Source organism: Equus przewalskii, chromosome 7 (genome assembly GCF_037783145.1).
Source record: "Equus przewalskii isolate Varuska chromosome 7, EquPr2, whole genome shotgun sequence".
Classification (NCBI taxonomy): domain Eukaryota; kingdom Metazoa; phylum Chordata; class Mammalia; order Perissodactyla; family Equidae; genus Equus; species Equus przewalskii.
The window spans coordinates 15,831,053-15,853,699 of NC_091837.1; the positions used below are offsets into that span (position 1 = coordinate 15,831,053).

Genomic DNA, 22,647 nt, shown 5'->3' on the forward strand with positions numbered 1-22,647 from the left:
ATTTTATTATAGCATTGCATGTAATAATGAGACTTGAATGTGCTTTGGTAGGGACCCAGGGAAACACGCTGTGTTTCAGTAATACTACTGAATTCTAGGCAGCCATTAAAAGCAATAAGGTAAATTTTTATGCACTGATTCCACCATGCAAAGATCTCCAGGACATATTAAGTTTTATGAAGTTGTGAAATCATACATGTGGTAGAACCCCATTTATGACAAACAAAATAATCCTCAAAATAAAGTATGTGTAAAGATTCATATATATACACAATCATACCCACAGAGACAGGGTGTGGGAGGAGCCACATCATACTCTTAAAAGTATTTACCTCCAGAGACAGGAGATGCATAGGAAGTGAGAGACAAAAGAGACTTTGTTTTTTTATATAGAGCAGCAACACCAATGGATTTCATTTATGACTTCTGTCATTAAAAATAATGTATAGGAAACATTCCACATGCTCATTACAGAAAAATCTAGCAAATGCTAGAATGTAAAGATGTAAGTTTTGTTCAAACCTTGCAAGGCAGAGGTCTTTTTTTTTTTTTAAAACCATTATGTCAGGTTTCCTGGGAACAAAGAGAAACTTCTCCTCAGGTCTTCAAATGTTTTTTCTTGTGTGTAGCACAATTACCTGGGCAGAGTTCAGTGTTTTTAATCAAAAGCTACTTGTCTAGTAGGCAACGTCACTATTCCCAGCCTGCATAAACAAAGCTTTGTGGGAAATGGGTTTGGAAAGTGGAAGAGCTGCATCATTTGAATTGGAGTGTGTGTTTGTGTGTGTGTGCGTGTGTGTGTGTGTGAGAGAGAGAGAGAGAAAAGAGGAGGGAGAGAAGGAAAGAGAAAGGAGGAGGATAGGGTGCTCTGTATATGATTCTGGAGAATTCTCCAAGGAAATATCACCCCCTTTGTCTCCCAGCATCAGCTTTTCTCTCCCAACTACTTGGCATCATACAAATTTGACCTTCCAGAGGGGAGAGGCTTCCTGCGATACTCGGACAGTAATGACAGAGTTGTAGGCACGGGCTATATCATAATTGCCTTCCGGCTGTCTCCTGCATTTGCCTGGCTCTGATTTCTGGGTTGGGTACCATTACTCTCAAGGTTCCTGTCATGTGGCCATTAAATCATTGTTTCCTCTGACAGTGCCATTTCTGCAAAACCCTGGAGGAAGAAAACAGCCCCGTCTCCAGGACTGGAATGCTGTCGCCTGGTCATTATGCCCAACAGCCCTTGAACGGCTGCTCCGGAAGACGCGTGGCTTTGTTGCCACCACACAATGCCTCCCCAGACTAAATGGCTCTGTTGCGCCATGCTTTTTCAGAGCGCAATTATCCTGGCGAGGGAGCACAGAGTAGCACTAATTTAGGAGAAGAGGTCTGGTCCAGCAAACGGGGGTAAAGAAAAGAATGGCAGAAGAAATCAAGAAGGATACTTCTCTAAGGGTATTACTCATTTTTTTTCCCCCTAGAGAGAGAGAAAAGCAAAATTTTTCAGACAGGGTCTAATTTTCTTCTGAAATAGATGGCTGAGAATGGGGAGATTTGGGGTCTGCTGAACATGGAAAGATGAGGTGGGAGGGATAGTTCTGGTGGCCAATTTTCAGCCGCTGAGCTGTAGCTGAATAGAGGATGCTGGCGAGCCTTTGACAAAGCACCAAGAAACCAAGGGCCTGCCCCACTTTTGGGATCAGAGTTCATTCATTCAACAAATACTGGTGGTTGCTGTGTGCTGGGCACTCTTCTAGGTGCTGGGGATGCAGCCATGAATCAGGCAAAGTCGCTGTATCCTAATTGGGCTCCTCGTAGGAAAAAGATGGCGCACTCAGATTGGGAAATTGAGGATAGCTGAATAAAGGGACTGTTTACAAAGGCTTGGGCAGGGTGTAAAGAAATCTACAAGGGACAGGGCGGCACGCGGGGGCCAGCACCAGCCATCCTTCAGCCTGGGAAGGGACAAAGCGAGGGAGCAGTGACCAGAACCCAAGAGGGTAGCTGTATGGAGATACGGGACAGGAGCTGCAGCCCTTGGTCACAACCCATCACATCAATATGGCAGAAAGAGACAGGGAACAAATACTCGGACTTCTCTCTCCTCCTTCCCTTTGGTCTAGCGTTGCCTCCTATTGGCTGAATCTGACCTGGAGCCCGAGAGCAAGGGGGCTCCTGGACGCAGGCCATGCAGGTCGTCCTCCCTGGGCACAGAGCAGGGGGGAGAAGGGCGGCTGGAGGACCTGGAGAAGCAAGGGGGATGTTTCCAGCCCACTCCCTGCCCTCATGGAGCTTACATTCTACTTGGCGGAGACAGACAATAAACACATAAGCCATTAGCTCTCAGATATAATGTTGCCAGGACCTCCTCTGATCCAAGCAGTACCTCTGTGCAAATTACAAAAAGCCACCCTCTCTCCAAATGCATGCAGCTCCGTCCCAGGGCACGTGGTTAATGAATGCAGCACGTGGATATCACCCCCCCATCTGCCTTTTGGGTCAGGGTTTTGGACTCAAGCCCCAAAATATGATCTCCGTGACTGTCAACTAGTCACGGTGTCATAAATTAAAAAATCAGGGGCCAGCCTTGTGGCGCAGTGGTTAAATGTGCATGTTCCACTTCCACAGCCAGGGGTTCGCTGGTTCGGATCCCAGGTGAGGACCTATGCACTGCTTGTCAAGCCATGCTGTGGCAGGTGTCCCACATAAAATAAAGGAAGATGGGCACAGATGTTAGCTTAGGGCCAGTCTTCCTCAGCAAAAATAATTAATAATAATAATAATAAATCAGAGGAGAGTGATAGAGATTCTGTCCACATCTGATTTCTCTTTGTTCCCGGGCCCTCTGCCTTCCTGTTAGTTCTGCGGGCACTGAGGGCCACTGCTGTGACCCAGGATGAGCAGCTGACTGGTGACCCACACAAATAGCTTTTCCAGAGCTTTAGGCTTGATCATGCCATTGACATGGTGACATGGTACAAACGTGGCTAATGTGGGGCCCTGAGGAGGTCCAAAAGGGCTGCTCACCCAGAACCAGCCTCTCTGCAGCCTCCCCGCAAACCTCCAAGGCAAACAGAAGCAAGGGCGAGTCCTCGGGCAAAGTTAAGTCACCGGTGGGAGCCGCCTGGAACTGGCAGGGGACGGCACGGCTGTCTTCTCCCGGCTCAGGCTCCCTGAACTGTAATGAGCAATTTGTCTTTTAGCCTTGATCTGCTGTCAGCGGGGCTGACACCAACTCTGAGTATTAATTTCTTCTCGAGCTGTCTTACATCGCAGCCATCAGAGGGGCAAAAAATGAAGTGCAATTCGCTGGATGCAGAAATCCATCCCTCGGCTGCATTAGTGGTAAAACTGTGGGCACAGATGAGGCCCGAGCTGTGCTCCTTGAGTTTTTTTAAGAAGCAGATGCCGAATCCCTAACGAAGCATCTTTCATTTTGTGGCTGTGCGTTTGACACCTTCCTCCCATTACTCTCCCTGGTCTGCAGACTCTCTCTGCTCTGTCTCTTTAAAGTGGCCAGGCAGAGATATTACACAGAAACCCACGGACACCCCAGATCTTCTGTCTGCCTGTAAAACGCTCACCCACCTCGTGAACATGCCCTCGTGATGGCTCTTGTCTGGTTTAGATGGCGTTTTATTTGGGCATCCGGGGGTTGGCAGACACAGAAACGCATTCATCCAACTCAAGAGAAAAGAAATGAAATCCAGCAGCGGGAAAGCTCAGCTACTTGCTATGTCTCTCGGGCTCTCCACAAAAGCATGGGTTTCGGCATGTCTGGTTTTCCTTCTTCCTTCTGCATCCTGGCTCCTTCTTCTCCCTTACAGATTCCATAACGGCTGTTCCAAAATGGCGGTCCCAGCCCTGGAATTTATTGGATCCCCATCTCCATGCTCGGTGGCCATCGGGATCAGTGTCCAAAGCCCAAATTCCCACATAAGAGAATCTGATTGGTGCGGCTTGTCTCAGGTGTTTGCCTCTGGTCCAATCATCTGTGGCTTGGAGGGCGGGACTATGTGGTATGTAGAATTTCCCATCTCGGAGACAGGGAAGGTGGCTGCAGCCAGAATGACTCCTCTAGAACTTCCAGGAAGAGATGCTATGCCGGCAAAAGCAGATCTGGATTTGAATCCCTATTCACCAAACCACTTCCAGATCTGTGGCCTTTGGTAAGTTATTTAATTTCTCGAAGCCTCAGTGTCTTCATCTGGCACCTGGGGGTGGTAAGATTAACTCACAGTGTTTTGGGGTAGGTGAAATGAGTCAACGCGTGTCTAAATGTGGGTTAACATATCTGGCACGTGGTGAATGTTACTTCGTGACACACACTGTGTGCTCCGGGCGCACCTCCACCTTCAGTTGCTGCGGTGGGGACGGCTCCTGTGCACTCTGGCCGTGCCCCAACTCCAGCATCTGCAGCTCCTCCTTCTGCCTCAGGTCTTCCTCTGGAGCCTGGGGAGCCTCTGAGCCGTCGTGTAGCTGCAGCCCACAAGTTTGGAGGAGTTAACACCTCTGGGGCAACCCCCAACCAATGGAGGATGGAAGCACGTGGATAGATGCTCCAGCCTCCCGTTCTGCAGTGTTTTCCCAGAGGGCTTGCACCCCGGTTAGCCCATGACAGTAATAGTCTCTATGATGCACCCTTTATTGGTTTGTCCTCCTCTCTTACCCTCCTTACTCTCTCATTCCTGCTTCCTGGGATCACCTCCCAAATAACCTCCCTGCATTCAAGTCCTTGTCTCAGGCTTTGCTTTCGCAGAAACCAAAATTAAAGCAAATACAGTCATGCACCGCTTAACAACAGGGATACATTCTGAGAAATGCCTTGTTAGCTGATTTCGTCGTTGGGTGAACATCATAGAGTGCACTTACACAAACCTAGATGATATAGCCTACCACACACCTAGGCCATACGGCAGTAACTTGTAGGACCACTGTTGCATATGCGTTCCGTCATTGACTGAAATGTCATTATATGGCACTTGACTATAGGAAGTTAGTTGTTTTGTTGACCCAGGAGAAGGGTCCGCTGCAGCATCCATGCAGAGTCATGCCTGTCAGCTGAGTTTCAAGAACATGGCCAACAGGCAGGCACAAAGTGGTTCCCCCACGTGTAAAACACCTTGACTGTCAGAGGAATGCCTGATAGGAGAAGCAATTCCACAGGATCTAGGGCATTTTCAGCTGCCTCATGGCCCTGGGGAGAAATACAGCTACCCACTGACATTGGAGAGTGTCAGGGGCAGGGGGTGGTGAGGTATTCACAGCTCAGTGGCCCAGTATTTCTGAATGAGCGTGAATATGATCACATCGTTGTTGTTTAGAATTCTTCCATGGCCCTTCCTCGAAGCCAGGATCAAGGCCAGAATTCCTTGTAGCAGACTTCAAAGATCTCATGGCTGGCCTAAGTGTACATCTCCATGCTAATCTCCCACTGCTTCCTCTTATCCACTCTGCTCATTCATTCATTCATTCACTCACTCACACCTTTTTGAATACCTGTGATGGGCCAGCCCTGTCGTATGGGCCATCCTGGACCTCTGTGAGCTCCTCCTGCTTTCTTATGCCTCAGGACCTTCACAAATACTATTCCCCCTGCCGGGAACACTTTTCCCTCTGCCCTTCCCCAGGCAGGTGCTCCCACAGTGCTCTGTTCACTCTGACGCCCTTCACAGTGGTGAGCACTTATTGGGATGTACACAGAGGGCAGAAATGCAAGAAATGCGCATCTAGCTTCCCTTGTACCTACAGAGGCCAGTGCTGCCTGGCACACAGTAGGGCATCAGGCAATGTCTGCTGAATGGGTAAATGTTGAAAAAAGGCCTGGGAGATACATCTCTGCCTCCTGGTCAAACAACAGACTGCTATTGAGCTCATTCACAGATTTCTAAAAAAAAAAAAAAAAAATTAAATGACTGAATATTGACAAGAAAAAGAGAATTGTGTCTAAAGCACTTGGAAATTGGCTCTGTGTTTGCTGAGGGAGAAGAGAGGTGTGAATTTGCCCAGATGAGGGTCAAGCAGAGGTTCTTTCTTTTTCTCTCTCTCTCCCACACACACACTTGATCACTAACGATAAAGATGGGAAGATGACAAGGTGTCAAATGCCCGCGGAGAGCCAGCCTGCTCTGCATTCACTTATTGCACATTTTTTTGACTTTAGAAAACAAGGCCTTTCTGCAAAGCGTCTCTGGTTATAGTGTGGACACCTCCCCTTGTCACCTGCTTCCACTTCCCATTGTAGGTCTGAGGGTTTGAGATGAGAAATCCTTGTCGGACGCTAAGATCATTGAGTTTGGTGGCTCACAGATCAGCTTAGGAGTCCAGGCTCTGCTGCTCACTGGCTGGGTGACCTTGAGCAAGTGACGTCACCTCTCTGAGCTCCAGCTTCCTCATCTATGGAATGGGGGGCAGTAATGGCAGATGCCTCCCGGGGCTGTTGTTGGGTTAAGTGGGAGAAGGCATGTGGAGCTCTCAGCTTGGTGCCTGGTATCCAGTAAGGCTGCAACAGACAGCTGTCATCGGCAGCCATCAAGTCTGAACATCAAGACGTCACACGGAGGGGCTGGTTTTCCAAAGTGCATAGAGAGGGAGCTGGAGAAGCTAATTGCAGAGACAGCACACACAGAAACACCTTATCCTGCTGCTTTAGCTTGGTAACCACAGACCTCAGTTCTTCCTGTAGAGGCAGAGCAGCTTCAACGGGAGAAATGCTGTCACACCCAGGGCAGAATTAGACCTTTAGGGACGTCACAGCTCAGTTCACCACAAATACCCCAAAGTCTATGACAATTAATGGGATTCTTGGGCCAAAGACAAATTGAGAACAGAAGCTGGAAAACCTTGAGGGCTCAGGAGTTTTGGCCGAATAGGAAAATAGTGTAGAAAATAGTCAATTTAAAAACAGTGGTCGTGGAGAGGAAAACAAAACAAGCCTTTTTTATTTGAATGAGACGTTTCACTGATTACAGTATCAGAAGGGATGCCTTGCGAAGTGGTGACCTCCCCGTGACTAGGTGTATTCAAGTGAAGTCGGCCTGACCTAGGGCACCTCTGTGTTCCCCACACTTCAGTCATTTGCAAACCACCTTCAGGATATTTGCCATCTCTCTGTACCACTTGTATTATTAATTACTTAATATTTGTTTTTAAATGGGCTCATTTGAGAAGATAGTAAAAAGAAAACTTGATACCAGCACTGTGGGTAGAAAGCCATTACCGCCTGTCACAAATAGAAGGGAACTATGACAGCAAACAATAAAACAAAACAATGCTATTTAATGGCAGCGAGGCATTGTCTGCGAAGCTCTGGGACTGCCTTCTCTTTGTGAAAAGGGAGTGACAAGGGTTAGAGTGGCGTTAAAGACTGAACTAGCACGAAGCTGAGACTTTGTCCTTTGCATAATAAAAAAGGACACAGGACATCTGAAAACTGATGACCTTTTCTACTGTGCGATTTCATGTTACCGGTTGTGGAACACCGAAAAAGCCTCTCACTGTCTGCTGTGGGGCCTGTCTCATCCTCAGGGAAGCCTCCTCCGGGAGAATTCCAGCACCAAATCGGACAAGGGGTAAAAGAAGACTCGACTGAGATTTTATGACCTCAGGATGTCATTATACTTTCTGGATATGAATTTCCCACCCAGCAAATGCCGGTAAATGTTTAACAACCTGCTCTCCAGGGAGAGAAAAAAAAAGCCCTCATGTGTAGCATTTGCCAGTTCCCGTGGTGTAAGCACTCCCGCCATGGCTGATTTCAAGCCGCCGTCATGGCCATCATGATGTCACTGAAGGCAGAGTCGGTAAGAGAGGAGTACAATAGGCTCCTGGGAGACGGTGTAAACTGACGCCAACACACAACTGTTCCCACCCATTGTGGTTGTCCTCATAAGGATACAAAATAAAACTGCATCCAAGAGATTTAGATCCGATACTTGGAAATCTCCAAAATGCCTCTGAGACACTTGGCCATCTCCTGGAGCATGTGCGAGAGATGAACCAGAGGGCGTCCTGCAGTCTCACTTCACAATCCGGTTCCATCCATGCCCTTTTCAGAGGCACCTTCTGGCCTGCATCCCCCTACACACATTTTAGTAACCACCAGAGTTGGGCCTGACTTTCCATTGGTCCACGTGATGCACATCTGTAATTCACATCCGCGTTTCACCTGCTGCGTATTCTCAACTGTAGCTTTGCTTTGTCTCCAAGCAAGATGCTTAGATTCCTGCCCGCTTTACTTTGAAGTCCCAGCACGAGGGTTATGACCCCCTCCAGTAGCTTCCCTGGGTCAGATCACACCGGTCGTCACCTTTCAAGGTCTAGCATCTCCCACATGTCAATTACCGTCTCCATCTAAGATGCGAGTGAATTGCTGTAAATTACTATGGCAATTAAATCTTCGTCTGACCTGTTTGCACATTTCACTGTACCTACTTTCAAGGATGAACTGGGTCCAAGGAACATTTAATTGAGGGCCCACTATGTGCCAGGTATTATATAATTATTAGAGTGCCTATTTCACAGAATTGTGGGGAGGATTAAGTAAGAACCTAACCCATCTGTGCTGTGCTATGCCATGCTTTCTCTTTATTCCTGTGCTGTGCGTCCTGCAGGCCTCCAGTCCACACTCATTGATGGCAGTGGGGTTGCCAGTGGCTCCAGATGCAAGCCCTGGCCATTCTTCAGTCCAGCCTGGCCCTCCCAACACCTCCTGGGTACCCAGGCCACAAAGCATTTGAATGTCCTCCACCTGGAAAATGATGGTCTATATATCATCACTTAAGCTTAATTATGAGTGACTTAGAGGACACCCCATATGGGGTGGTTTTACACAGGACTATTATGTTGTCATATGCATTTCACGATCTGTGGTCATCCACAGCAACAGCTATTTTTAGCTTCCTGGCAAAGGTTTGGCACAAGCTCCTGTTTGGTTTTTTTTCTTCCCCCCTTTAATGCTGGAACTGGCCACCGTCTGGTATGACCTCGCCAGCCTGAGCAGGGGGTTTCCAGAATGAGTGGAGAACTGCTGGATAAAGTTGATCATCTGGTGACCATGCCCCCGGTCCCAGAACCCCTAGAATGTGTTGGCTCTGGGGTGAGCATCAGTTGTTAGCAACATCTTAGGTTAGTGGCTTGCCATCATGTACAGAGGGAGGAATCCATCGGCAGGCCTGGCTCTCTGCACGCGTTCAGCAGGCCCACTGCCTGCTGTGTTGACAAGCCTGTGTCAAGAGCTTTGCCTGCGATGTTATCTAGGCTTGTGCCTTGAGGAGTCTGGCAAAAGAAATCAACTTCAGCAATGCACTTGCCACTTGTTGCAGGGAGGTCAAATTTCAGCCGTGTCCTGGGAGGTAGGTGCCATATTTGTTAAGAGCATGGACAGACCTGGGCTCAAATCTTTGACGCTCACTAGCTCCATGACCAGTTCCTTAACCTTTCTGAGCCGCAGTTTGTGTGTCTGTAAAATGGGACCAATAACACCGCCCCTCACATGGTGGTTGTAAAGATAAATTGAGGTACTTAGCACAGTGCCCAACATGCAGTAAGCACTTCTTTACACTCCTTGGCAAAGCCTTTAAGAGCCTATGTTCACAGAGTTAGCTGCATTAAGTGTAGGAGAAAATGTGTAGAGGTAAAAACGGAAGGACTTTGGAACCAGATTGTCATGGGTTTGATTCCAAGTTTTCCCATTTACTAGTTGTGCATAAAATGCGGACCGTGGAAGGAATCACACTGAAGAGTTAACAACACCTACTTCTGGGGTAAGAACTGGTTTGGGATGATGGTCAAAGGTGATTTCAACCTTCTTTGCGACATTGTAATTATTTACAAGTTAATGTATTTGTGTTATTATTTGTGCAAGTAAACACTGGGAATGAAAAGAAAACAGAACTGGTTATTTGAGTTTCCCAGATTTTTGTGGGCTACAAAGACGAGGCTTTATGACAATTGGGAAACTTCTCATTCTGCTTCTCCATCTCTTGTGACTTGGGTTGGAGTACTGAGGATATAGTTTCCATCCACCTAGTCTCGTGGTAGCCTGGAAACCCTCTCCAGCCCAGAGCACAGCAAAGGCTTTCTCTAGCCCTACGTCCTTGCAGCTACAGAACGCCTCATGTTCTGAAATGGGGAAGGGACCCCCATTCCCAGCTATGAATACCCCGTTGCCTATAATGTGGCCCCACTGCTGTGAATGCATAGGGCAAACTGCTTGAAGGTAGGAACCTAAGGGAGGATTGAGAATGGACCAAACGAAGCCAGCGTCCTGAGATGACTTCCGCTTTGTACTTAGGTCAGTCCCCTGAGTTATTTAAGAGCAAAGGTTTGGAGCTGAGGACACTCACTGCCTGGACAGCTCCAGCCAGTGACAGAGCACTGTGGGGGTCCCAGGGCCTGGCCATTTCTGCCCCATGTGGGACTTCTCCCGTGGGGGATCTTTGCTCTGGAGCTCTCCACTGGGCTGGCCAAGACTTAGATGTTCTTTCTAATCAACGCTCCTTCCTCCCTTCTCTTTCGGGTGTCTGACCTCATTACAATCTGAAGGCTTTCCCTGCTCAGTCCTGTTCCCTCTCCTTTTTAACTATCACACGCAGTACCCCCAACAAATCTTGTTCTTCCAACTCTGCCTTGGTACCTGCTTCCTAATGGACCCAAATGGGCATAACGACCTCAGTCCCTCTGGCCAGGCCAGTTTCTTCATTCTGGTTAACTGGATACCCATAGGTGTTCCTGGAAAGGCAGGACAGGAGGAAAAGCCCCCGTGGTGGAAGGCAGTTTGGAGAATCTTCAGCTCGGAGAGGGGTCCCTCCACTAAGCTTCACTGGGCTAGCAGCAGGCGGGTTTCCATGAAGGTGGCCACACTTTCTCAGTTATTAATAAAATACAGAGAGGAAACGTGTCCAACACGCGGATCTGGGTGGCAGGGTAGGGTGTGCGGGCCCTCTTCCAACACAGTCACATTTCTTGGTATAATGTGACCTTTCCGTCTGATTACCACTCTGCTCTTTTCGCCAAAGGAAAGCCAGGAGAAGAGGTATGTTCAGGAGACAATAGGCAAGTTAATTAGGTGGCTCTACATTTGTCAGACTTTATATTAAGAGCTCCCAGGGAGGGAGTGGCCTTCTCAGGAAGGAGTTGTGGACTTGGTTCATTTTGAAGACTGGCTCTGGGGCCTTCTGGGCAGCCGCCACCTTGCATTTTGCACGCACCAGAAGTACATGAAATTTTAATGACATCAGAGCCACTTCCCTCCACACAGCTCCGTTGCGGCCATTCTGTCTAAAACTGTCTTTGTCGTGTGCAGAGAGCCATTCAGGTCAAGAAAGGACACTGTTCCCCAACTCCCTGACCCCACACCCCGTTATTTTGGCTGCTCCCATCAAGCACAGGCCTCAGGGAGAAATCAGAGAAAGCTAATGTGGGGCCTCATGGACACATTGCATTGGCTCCAGCACATTCTGTGATGGTTCAGTAGCTGGGGTGGAAGCATGTGGTCCGGGAAGCCAAGGGGTTCTTTCAAGAGAAATGATCAGGAGTCAGGTGGGGACAAAAAAATGGGGTACTAGCTTGTGTGAGGGACTGTGTGTGAGATGATGGCGAACAGATCCTTCCTGCCCCTGTGTTCGGTGACGTTACATTGGTAGCCTGAAATCAGCTACAATGGGAATATTTACACCACAGAAATCAGCAAACACGACAAACTAGGGTTTCGTTTGTTTGCTTTTTGTTTTCCCCAGAGAGCAGGTTGTTAAACATTTACCAACACATCACTGGGGCAAAAATTTCTATATAGCCCTATTCCTAAGAGGCATTGTCCCTAACCCCGCCACCCCTTTATAACATATCTCATCACACCCTTTCCTTCCCAGATTGTAATTATCTACGTATTTATTATTTCCATAATTTTTCTTTTCCTAGTTCTGCCACTTACTCCTTCTGAAGTTGGACAGTTGAGTTAACCTCTCTGTGCCTCAGTTTCCTCATCTATAAAATGGGGCTAATAATAGCATCGAAACTTATAGGGTAGTTTCTTCGTGGCTGCCATGGAGGAGTGGCAAAATCTATTATATCGAATATTTTAACGTATGTAGTCCTCACAATAACCCAGTGACACAGGTATTATCCACACGAGGAAGGGGAGGCCCCAAGATTTTAAAGAACTGGATGAAGGCCTCACAGGTATCACATGGCAGAGCTGGGATTAGAACCCAGGGCTTTTGGGATTCCAGAGCCCATGTGTCTAACCACCACACAAACTGCCTTGGCAGCATCTGTCTTCTCCCTCTGGCAGGTCGGCTTCCCACCGCCCAGCCTTGGGCAACCTCTGGTGTTCTGCCAGGAGTAGAACAAAGACGAAGTTCTCATTTCCTCCAAAGAGACTTTTCTTGCCTCCAAGAGACAGTGAGAAAGGAATTGGTTTAAGTTCATTTGGAATTCTGACTTCATTATCCACGTACTTAAAGCCTGTCTAGATGACAAATGAAATGTAAAAAATGTAGTCAATCATCCACATGTTTGGTCTCCGCGATGTCAGAACTGATATATTTTAGAAACATCTGGATGGCTGCAAACGGGGTCAAGCTAAGCTTTTCTTAACGAGAACTCATGGAAATGAAGGAGGATCCCCCCCATTTTGCAGATAAGGGATCCCCCAGAATCTGGGAAATACCTCGCCTAAGGTGGCATGGATTTTTGGTGGCACAGTAGGAGTATGAACTCTCATTAGTGTGGTTTTAAGCCCATGACACTGTTCAACTTCGGATGAAACTGTTTGACATGGTGCCAGGCACACAGTGCCACTTGAAGAGGCACACCAGTAAGTGGTCTGGGAGCCAGCGTCCTGTGCAAGTGCCTTAAATCTGATAAGCAGGGCTGGTCTGATGAAAACTCTCATCTGCAGGTGAGGGAACTGAGGCTCAGAGAGCTTAAGCAGCTTGCTTGGAGTCACAAAGCTGCTGGGGGGGAGTGTGGCACAGGATTGGAACCCAGCTTTCTGCTAAGTCAGCTGGCCACAACCACCTCCTCTTAAACACCACAATGAGAACTGTGACGGCTGATTGCGAGAGTATTGGGTGCCAGGCATTTTATGACTGGAAAGGAATTGGAGGAGTATTCTGAACCCCACATTTAGCATCGAGGAGTTAACGTTGATTTGGGTTTGGGTGAAGCTCAGCCGCGGTGCCTGCATTTCAGTACTTTGTGAAGACAATACCACCCGCTTTGCAGCTTAAACCTGACATCTCCCCCTCTGCCTGATTCCACGTTTTCCAAAATTCAGACTTTCACCTATAAGCATCATAGTCCATTGCGGTATCCATACACCACCTCTTTCACTATTAATATTTTTCTTTACATTATCCTTAAACAAAAAATCCTTAAGTATCTACTTCAGTCTCTTCCTAAGCAATAATATCCATGATGCTATGCCTTTGAAGTGCTCATTAGAGTTTTCCTAATGCGCCATCAAATTAACACATAATTATTAAGGTTAAAAGTGGCTGCACACATAAAGTCATCCTGTTTACCACTGGTGGCTTATATAGTAACCTCAAGGCAACATGGCCTGGGTGTTGTGTGAAATCTATGTCACGCCTGCTGACAAGGTGGAAGGGCGAGCACCAAGATATCTCTTAGAATGAGGATTCTTTGGTGGATGCTGAAGACTGAAGCCCTATCAAGAAGTCTAGGACCAAAGCATTGCCTGACTTCCACGGGGTGGCGGCTCCTTCACGTGTCAATTAGATCTCGAAGGTTTTGCCAGATGATGGTCTCCATCTTGATTTATGTTACCCTGGGTCCCTGGAGGTCGTGGCTACGGGAGGATGGCTCCCAGTCACCATACTCCTTACGCATCAGCTCTAAACCTCACAGCCTCTTGAAAGATTGACATTATGCCTCAACTTCCCAGGTGAGAACTGGCACAGCTAGCAAGAGGAGGAGGCCAGCTTCCAGCCCAGGTTAGACTAACTTCAGAACCCAGACTCTTAAACATTACGCTTGGCCACCATCCTGGCCTCTGTCCTGATGTCATCCCCCACCTTGGATCACCAGATCTGGGGGGGTCTCTGGGTGGGATCATCACAGGAACTCAGTGGATGTGATGCTGCAGCTGTTGGGATCTTCCCAGAGACAGGGAGTGGGGGTACCGGTACCCAGCCAGGTTCTGCGGGAGAGAGAGGAAGAATTCCAAGGCAGTCTCTTTCTTGAGGTCTAGAGAAGAGCCTACTCCTGGAGAAATGAACGACCTTTGGGTAAGAAAGAATAGCTGCTTAGAGGAATGGATGGATGCTGGGGTTTGTTTTTGAAAATCTAACTAGCAGCTTAGGAGAGCATCTGAGATTCTGACAGTCGGAAAACTGAGGCTCAGAAAAGTAGTGTCTTGACCAGGATTTTATAGCTTATAAGTGGTAGATCTGGGATTCTAACCCAGTTCTGACTATAAAGGCAGTTGTTTTTCCTGACACACAGGTCATTGTCATTCATTCATTCATTCCGCAACTATTTATTGAGCCACTGTTCTGTTTAGGACTTGGGAATAGGTTGGGCACTATGAGACTGAGGAGACTGCTGGAGAAAAGTCCCTGGAATTTTCTAGATTTAAGCCCCTCCACCCTCTGCCCCGACCGAACACGGGCATTACCTTGGGGGTTCTGCATTTTTTGTTAATTACCGCAAGTAACTATTTGGCTGATGTAGACGGAACTTCACGATCTTGCTTTCCTATAGAAGGAATCAATTGCCTAGCAATGGTCGCTTAATGAAGAAATATGAGGATGTTTCCAGAAATGGAATCAGGTAGGGAGAGGCAAAGCGCCCAGCAGCTGAGGCATCTAAGTTCTAGGGCTCAAGCTGATTAAAAAGCTGCTCACATATTTTAAGCAAAATAGTTGGACTGCCAGGGTTTTTGTCGAATGCCTCCACCACTTCCAGGTTTACATTGTTATGGCCGAACATCTGCATTTCAACCTTCAAGTCCTGGGCTGATGGCGGGATGTCAGAGATGTTGCTGAGATGGGCAGGGAGGAGCGGAGCGCTCCACCCACGCGACCCCTTCAAATAGATTTCAGACCCTCAAATACAGTTTTAAAGAGCTGTGCTGTAAAGAACTTTCTCTCCCCCTCCAACTGTGATGCGTGTTTGGGAGTGTTGCCTTGTAAATGAGGTACACGGTGTCACCTTCGCGAGGTGCTTCTTTTCTCAACCTGACATGATATCCTGGATCCATTCCCAAGCCTAAGTGAGCACAGCAATTCATTATTGTGACAACTTAAGCCATAGTCCCAGATGCAGAATTACCACGGGCATGCCAACTGACTGACATTTGGCAACTTTGCCAAGAACTTAACAACAATGCGTGATCATATTTGATACGCTTTCCTTAATTCATTATGGATGCTGTGGGTTGGAGAGAAATTGAACTTTAAAAATGGATGGTGTCTTTTGGAATGATCTAAGGGCTGGGACGGGGTGTGGGTCGGGATCAGACGTCGGGCAGGTTCGAGCAGGTTGGGGCAGGCTCGGACACGTGGAACGACCACTGTTTCTGATGGGTCTCAAGGCTGGGTCTGGCCTGAACTCCCTTGTGGTTGACAGAGAGGTTCTGTGTCCTCATCCCCAAGCCTGCTTTACTCATTGTATTTCCTGCCTGCCCTTAAGGGCATTTACACTTGAAAACCCTGCTTTCAGGAAGTGAATTAACAGACAAAGCTCTGGGTAACAGAGGCACTTCTTACTGACGTCCTTGGCAGACCTCTGGACTCCATCTCATCACGTTCATTCATTCAACAATCTTTTACTGGTACCTGCTCTATGCCAGGCCCTGTGCTGGGTGCTGGGGAAGCAGAGGACAGTAGTAATTAACACACAGTGATGATTATTACTTACCAGACCAGCTTCAACGTTTGACCCATTTATCCTCATAACAATGCTTTGAGTAAGTACTACTACTGTCCCTGTTTTATGGATGAGGAAGCTGAGGCTCAGAGAGGTGAAGTAACTTGCCTGTGGTTGCACAGCTGCTGAGTCCATGTTTTTACATCCCTGTTTCTCTGGCAAGACTGATTCCCGGGGAGCTTACATTAGCTTTCAAAGATTCCTCTGGCTTTAAACTCCTGCCTCCCTCTGAATCTCACCCGCTCTGCAGATCTGAGAAGTGCAACGCGATGCAAGTGTTTTTTTAACCCAATAAAACTGGAAAGCTTCTCCCTCCCCCTGCAGAATGCCGTTTGTCAGCCCTCCGCTTGCAATTTTCACCCCTTTCTGGACTTCAAAGGAGAACGTTCGGAGATAAGCCTCAGAGCCTGTGTGTTATAAATCTTTTTAAAACCTCCACACGAGCGTCTTTTCTCTCCAAATATGGCGACTTCTCAGGCCTGGATTTAGCGACTGCTCCTCCGGCAGAGGCGAGGAAGGCCCCATATAAGGTCGTGCCTTGTGGTTTTCATCTCCTTGTACAAACCTGCCCTCCTGGTTTTTATCTCCCCGCTTTCCTACTTCTGCAGCCGCGAGTTCTTTCAGCCGAGACATCATCGCGCGCTCAGATGCCCAGACTTCAGCTTGCACAGTTCTTCCCGTCACCAAACAGAACGGGTTTCATCTCCCCCCGCCCTCTTTCCTCCCTCCTCTAGGGGTATTAATTAGGAAAAGCAAGAAGGAAGAAGAAAGAGAACTGCAAAGTGATCAGGTTAACACCAGTAGAGGAGGAGAAATAATTAGCGCCTATTAAATTGGGGGTGTTAAAAATAAAACGACGAGTAAGCGGAGGTTAGCCTGGACTGAGGAGCAGCGGTGCAACCCGGGCCACGGTAATTAAGCGCAGGGAGTCTCCATGGAAACCCGAGCTGGGCGCGTTTATGAACCCGTGTTAATTACAAGGAACTCTCCACGTTTCCGGAAAGGGGAGGAGAAAGCGTGCTCCCTGCGCCCGGATGTCTTCGTGAGAAGTCAAGGCTGCGGTCGCCGCTGATGACAGACCGAATTTCAGGCGGTGTCTGTCATGGTTGCAAACTCTAAGCTCGCAAGTCTGAAGGTGTAATTCTCTGCTGGTGGCAAAGAGTTACGCCCTGGGCATCCCCGCCCCGGCCAGCCCAGTCTCTCTCCTGCGCTCCCCCTGGACGCCACAAGATCCAGCAACAAAAGCGTTAACGGCTGGTCCAGAGTCCTTGCCTTAGAGATTGCTAAACATTTTAATATCGTTTGCTATCATCCTCAGCTATTATTAGACGGGGAAAGGGAGGCTCAGGCAGCTGGCTCCAGGCTGCACAGCTATGAAGGGGCAGATCTGGGGTCTGAATCCAGGCAGTCTTGCTCCCTCCTCCTCCCGCTTTGACATATAAGTCACATACAGCACAATTCACCCATTTAAAGGGTACAGTTCAATGGTTTTCAGTACATTCATAGATATGTGCCAGCATCACCACAGTCAAGTTTAGAACATTTTCATCAGCTCAAAAGGAAACTCTTTCGATATCACCCCATTATCCTGCCAGTCTCCCCAGCCCCTGGAAACCACGAATGTACTTTCTGTCTCCATAGATTTGCCTATTTTGGGCTTTCGTATGAATGGGTCATATAACATGTGGCCTCTCGTGTTTGGCTTCTTTCACTGAGCGTAATGTTTTCAAGGTGCGTCCATGTCGTCACATGTATCAGTACTTCATTCCTTTTTTATGGTCAAGCAATATTCCACTGTGTGGAGAAACCGTCCAGTACCAGATGTCTTGTTGATCCATCCATCAGTTACTGGACATTTGGGCTGAGCTCACATGTTGAGCTCGACATACAAGCTTTCTGAGGGTCACAGTCAAGGGCAAACCCGGGTCTGCCTCTTGAACTTGTGCACATAGATACTAAAATGGAGATCTCATTCCGTGTTCTTGAGGAAAGATGTGAACCTCCTATACGTCCTCCTATATGGGGGCCTCAGGGGATGAAGGATGCGGGATTGTCATGTATGGAGGGAGAGTTATGGACCACCGTGGAGGAAGAAGCGGAAGAAGGAGACACGAGGGCTCTTTGTAGAGACATGTCAGGCTCTCGTGTGAAAGGTGAGGGATGGACTTACCTCAGAGGGTGGGACCATGGGCCTAAGTGACCTTGGAGAAGCCTCTTAACCTCTCTGTGCCTCAGTTTCCTCATCTGTAAAATAGGGAGATGATAGTACCTGCCCTTTAAGGATGTATGGAGGCTAGATGAGTTAATCTTTGCACAAGTGTTGTTTGGAACAGTGCCTGGCACAGAGGGCGTGCAATACAAGTGTTTGCTATGACTTCTAACATTACCTGGAAGATGTCTTCTGGGGTGGCTCACCTTGACCCCAAAGGTACTTGGAGGTGGGTCCCCGAAGGCTGCATTTGTTCTTTTTTTTTTTTTTTTGAGGAAGCTTAACCCTGAGGTAACTACTGCCAGTCCTTCTCTTTTTGTTGAGGAAGACTGGCCCTGAGCTAACATCCATGCCCATCTTCCTCTACTTTCTATGTGGGACGCCTGCCACAGCATGGCGTGCCAAGTGGTGCCGTGTCCGCACCCGGGATTCGAACTGATGAATCCTGGGCCTCCGAGAAGCGGAACGTGCGCACTTAACTGCTGCATCACCGGGCCAGCCCCCTGCATTTGTTCTAAGACGCACTCACTGGCCCACTGTCTTTGCTCTGGACCTCAGTTTTCCTATCCTTCAGATTAGGCGAATGGGCACATGTGTTCTAAGGATAAGATTCTCTGACCACTTGGACTTCCTCACGGAGCATCCCTCCTTCCCCAGAGTACAATTTCTCTGTCAGCGTGGGAGTGGGGTTTCTCAGGCCTTCCGGCAGGGAGAGCCTATCCTCCTGGGCTCCACTCCTCCTCCCTCTCCCCCAAGACGTGTGGAAGCAGGACAGAACAAAGGTTCAAATCAAGGGCTTTGGTGAAAAGCAGAGGGCTCCTGGTTCCACACCCTTGACCAAGTCTTCCAGCCTCTTTATCCTCAGTTTTCTTATCTCTAAAGTGGGGATAATAAGACAATCTCCCTTCTATGTTTGAAGACGGGATGAGGGAGTTCATATAAAGCGCCTCAGGGCAGTCAGCCTATACTAGGTAAGCCCTCAATACGTCTTAGCTATTACTATTACCGTGAGGCCAGGAGCCCAGCTGGGAGGCCTGGGTCTTTTAAACATTGCAATCTCGGTCCCAGTGCCCTTCATTCATTAAGCAGACTGTGGTCCCTGCAATTTGTGAGTTTACTGGAGAAAGACCGTCTCTGATCTCCATCGGCTGTTAGGCGCCCGCCTGTGTGTTTCCCATTAAAGTGAGCCTCCACTGGTATTCTAATCACATCCCCAGTTAATACCACATATTTCTATGAAAAGGGAACGAATTACATGCAGACAACACCACCTATGAAAGTTCCCAGCGCTGCTTTCATTGTGCGGGCAGCGTTCTCTGCTCCCAGCTTCTGAGTATGCAGAGTTAATTGGCAGTTCTATTTATCTCACTTTGGTTAATTGATAGATCCCTCTCCCCTTTAGTTTGTAAACACCTCTTGGTTTTTCTCTGATCCCACTTTCTTCTGGGTCTTGCCTCTGACCACAAAACACACACACATACACCACCAAAGTCTACCTTTGAATAATGTGACATCGTGAGGGCAGAATGGATAGCATTTGACAAATTTGGCAGTGATGTCTATTTTTATTTTTAGCCAATTAAGTAGATAGACATGAGGAAATACAAACAATATGCTGAAGTGTTCCCTTTTCTTAGACATTTATTTATTTAACAAATATGTATATATTTTTTAGTGTCCTTTACATGCCAAGGGTCTGTTGATCGTTCTCTAATTTGTTCCTTTCTTTCCACCTCCCCTGCAATCAGTCTGACCGGGGCTGGCCTCAGGGCAGGAGGGAAACAGAAGCTTTGGGGCCAGACCAAGCTGGGTTCGAATCCTGATTTACCACTAATAGTGTCACCTGGGACAAGTCATCTAATTTCCCTGATCTCAGCCTCCTCGTTAGTAAAACGGAGCTTAAAATACTTCCCACAGGGGCTGGCTCCGTGGCAGAGTGGTTAAGTTCTCGTGCTCCGCTGCGGCGGCCCAGGGTTCGGATGCTGGCCGCAGACATGGCACCGATCGTCAGGCTACGTTGAGGCGGCATCCCACATCCCACAACTAGAAGGACCTGCAGCTAAGATATACAACTATGTACGGTGGGGGGGGAGGTTGGGAAGATAAAGCAGAAAAAAAAAAGAAGATTGGCAACGGTTGTTAGCTCAGGTGCCAATCTTTACAAAAAAAAAAAACTTCCCACAATTGTTCTGAGGGTTAAGTGAAATAATATTTAAAACTGTCTCTCTCTCACCGTGTAGATGTTCAATGAGGTACTAATTTTCATCGGCCTTCCATGTCCAGGGAGTTTTCTATTACACCCCAGAGCCTGCCTCAGTCTTCACCTCGTGCACTCCCGGTCATTCTTGACTCTCATCTCAAATGCTTTTTCAAGGAGCTTTTCCCGAAGCTATGGACTAAACTAGGTGTTCGTGCTGTTTGCTCTGTGACAGCCTGTGCTTGCCTTTCTGCAACACTTATCGTGCTTGAAATTGCTTGTCTGACATGGAAGATCCACCCCTCCAGGCTGAAGCTTGTACAAGGGCGGGACCGCCCTCTGGTCACCAGAACGTGCGTCAATTATAAGCTTCACAGGCAAATGACTCATAGCATTTCAGATTTTAAAAAGGAGGAAAAACTGGAACCAACCCGAATGTCCATTAATAGGAGAATGGATAAACTCTGAAAAAAATTCATGCCATGGATCACAATTCAACAATAAAAAAGGACTGACTACTGGTATACCCAACAATATGGATGAGTCTCAAAAAACACTTTGAATGAAAAAAGCAAGAGACGGAAGAGTATATACTGTGTGATTCAATTTGTAGGAAATTTGAAAGCCGTCAAAACTCATCCACAGTGATCGAAAGCAGATCAGTGGTTGCCTGGGGCTGGGGTGGGAGGAGGGGACTGATTTCAAAGGGGCAGGAGGCAACTTTTGGGGGTGATAGCATTGCTCTCTATCTTGACTGGAGTGGTGGTTATGTGGGTGCATACATTTGTCAGATCTCACTAAACGGTAGACTTAAAATGTTTGCATTTTATTGCATGTAAATTATACCCCAAAAAAGTTGGTTAAAAAATAAATGAATAAAACAAAAAAAGCAAAAAGAATTAAAGAAGGAAGGAAGGAAAGAAAGAAGATGTGGATGAACAAAAAAAAAAAAAAAAGGAAGAAAGGAAGAGGGAAGTAAGTGTCCTAGCTTGAATTCTCCCCAAGTTAGAGGTTGGTTTCATTTTCTGAGTGGGATGTGGCAGTTAGTGGAAACCCACTGTTCTCATTGCAACAAAAAGAGAATAAAGATAAATTACAAAAATTATGTTTTCAATGACACTGAAAAGCCACGGGAAGAAAAGAAGCCTGGATGAACTAAAATTCCAGAGAGGGAAAGGTCCTTCCTAGAAATTATGAAAGCCAGTAGACAGTGGAAGGGCATCTTTAAAGTGCTAAAACAAAAACAAAACTCCTGCTGTCTTACAGTTCTGTATCCCATAAAAATATCCTTCAAAAATGAAAACAAAATAATGTAATGTCTTTACATTACAGGCACGTGAAAGCTGAGGGACTTTGTCACCAGCAGTCCCGCACTACAAGAAATGCTGAAGGAAGTGTCCAGGCTGCGGGAAGTTGATCCCAGATGGAAACAGAGACCCACAAGAAAGAATGAAGAGATGGAAAGAGGAAACGTGCATTCACGTTGATAGAAAATCAACTGTTTAAAGCACTATTAGTGACTATGTCTTGTGGCTTTATAATAAACATAGAAAAAAGCAACAACTATAACACAAAGCACTGATAAATTTGATGTTGTTTAGAGAACTTCTGCTCATCAAAAAGCACCATTAAAGGAATCAAAAGATCCTGAATGAATATATACATGTGATAAAGGATTCATATCTAGGATGTGTAAAGAATGCCTACAAATCAATAATAAAAAGACAAATAACTCAAAAAAAGAAGACTCCAACAGACACTTCACAAAAGAGGAATCCAAATGGCCAATCAGCATATGAAAAGATGCTCAAGATTATCATTCATCGTGGAAATGCAGATGAAAACCACGATGAGATATCACTACACATCCACTAGAATGCTAAAATTAAAAAGACTAAGTTTTAATGAGGATGTGGAGCAACTGGAACTCTCACACGTGGCTGACTCTTCAGAACATAGGTAGTTTCTGATATTCTATGACCCAGCAATTCCTAAGAGAATTTAGTGTGTGTATATGTGTGTGTGTGTGTGTGTGCATATATATGTATATATACATACATACAACAATATAACAATTTCCAGGGGATTGAAATAGGGACAATGAAAATAGCTGGTAGATTTCCAATGACTTTGTCAAAGCTCCTGGATCCTGCTATACCTGAAGCCACATCCCCTAAAGAGTTTTCTATAATGTGAGCCTCTAATTCCTTCTTTTTTCCTTGTGCACGTTTGAGGAGGTTTTGTCACTGGAAACTGAAAGATTTCTGACAAAATATACCTGTGATAAGCATCTAGTTATCCATCCTCAAAAACGTTTATATGTGTATACATTCAGAAATATTTGTTCACCAAA

The 22,647-nt window shown here is 47.0% G+C and overlaps 1 protein-coding gene across 4 annotated transcripts in view; it reads right to left on the bottom strand.

The window, feature by feature from the left end:
• CCDC60 (coiled-coil domain containing 60) overlaps positions 1–22,647 on the bottom strand; it is a 157,917-nt gene that overhangs the window by 117,915 nt on the left and 17,355 nt on the right. The window lies entirely within an intron of this gene.